The 1527-nt window shown below is 34.4% G+C and overlaps 1 pseudogene; it reads left to right on the top strand.

The window, feature by feature from the left end:
* The first annotated feature begins 470 nt into the window (after positions 1–470).
* LOC102477031 (complex III assembly factor LYRM7 pseudogene) lies at positions 471–770 on the top strand (annotated as a pseudogene).
* Positions 771–1527: the final 757 nt, after the last annotated feature.

Here is a 1527-nt window from a genome sequence, read left to right as displayed (position 1 = left end):
GTCTAATATCTTTTCTATGTGACAGCTTAAGTATTTACAGACAGTTCTGATATATTTCCTAATTTTCTCCTTCTCTGGGCTAAGTGTGCTATTTTTTTTCTTTAATCTACTTTTATTCATCCTTAGAATGTCCATCCACTTCACTATTCTGAATGGTTTTCCCTAGGGTTAACTCAATTGATTAGTTTTGCATTTTCTGCCTAGAATCAGATGTAAAATGTTAGCAGTGTTTGATCAACCCAAACAGTCTAGGAAGATGATTTTTTTCTTTTTCTCTGTACTGGATGCCATGACTCTGATAATGAATCTTCAGGTCGTTACATTCACTACATGAATGAGCATTCCTGTCGTTTTAAAAAATCTTTCTGAGTCTTTTATCAGTTCTCCAATCATGAGAAACCTGGTGGCCACGTGGGAATCAGAAAACTAAAATGATGGCCTGAGAGATGGCCGCTACACCAAGGAGAGCCATGGGCCAGGAGGCTAAGGTTTTACAGCTCTTTAAAACATTGCACAGAACTAGACAATGAGTTTTCAAAAATGATGCCAGAGCACTAGAAGCAGGCAGAGTAAAATAAATGAAGAATTCAAAAGTAATGAAAGTAAGACTTCACTTAAGAAAATAGACGAGCTAATGAAAATAGTTGCTACTCAGGGCATCAAATGTGCAAGGTATTCACACAGACCACAGTACACTGACATTGGTGCCTAGAAAAGACCTCCTCATAGAGAATGTGTCATATTGTGATATACCAACTCCGAGGCAGTGACTTTTTGAGTATAAAGTAAGCGTTTTTACTTTTTAACTTTAAAATACATTACTCTGGCAAACGTCCTGGAAATACCAACATTTTTCTCGAAACCATCATGTTGAAAATGAGTGAGTTCACTGGGCACGTGTGCATGCGTGCCCAAGATCCCAAGAGAAGAATGGAGGAGAAGGGATTGTGGCGTGGCCATCCCCCCTGGGGAGTGATTTCTTGCTTTCTGTCTCTATGTCTCTCTCTGTCTGTCTGGCGAGTGCACACACCCTATAGCAAAAACTTTTCCAAAAAAATAAAAATAAAAAATAATTTAAAAATAATAATAATAAAAGAAAATGAGTGAGTTAATGAATAATTTCATAATTAAATTTTGCATTAAAAGGACATTTCTGAGAAGTACAGAAAATAAATATTCTTAATGGACATTTGATATTTCATTTTCATTCAAAATCATATTCTATAAAGTGAAATAAATGATTAAGAAGATAAAAAAAGAAAATTAAAATGACCACTCTTGGTGAAGTTTCTCTTATTCTTACTAATACTGCTAAAGTTGCACTCTAAAATATAAATATATATATATATAATATAAATATATATTTATATTATATATATATATATTTATATTTTAGAGTGCAGACACTCAGTATATATTAAGTGGGGATACACAATGCCTCTCCTTCATAGCATGGCTTGCTTCACTCAGCAGTAACTGCAAAGGGGGCAATAATTCCTCCTACTTCATAGGGTTGTTAGAGTAAAA

The sequence above is a fragment of the Tupaia chinensis genome, unplaced genomic scaffold (genome assembly GCF_000334495.1).
Source record: "Tupaia chinensis unplaced genomic scaffold, TupChi_1.0 Scaffold144964_1, whole genome shotgun sequence".
In the NCBI taxonomy this organism is placed as follows: Eukaryota; Metazoa; Chordata; class Mammalia; order Scandentia; family Tupaiidae; genus Tupaia; species Tupaia belangeri.
Note: the sequence above shows the minus strand (reverse complement) of the source record. Positions and strands in the feature narration are given on the sequence as shown.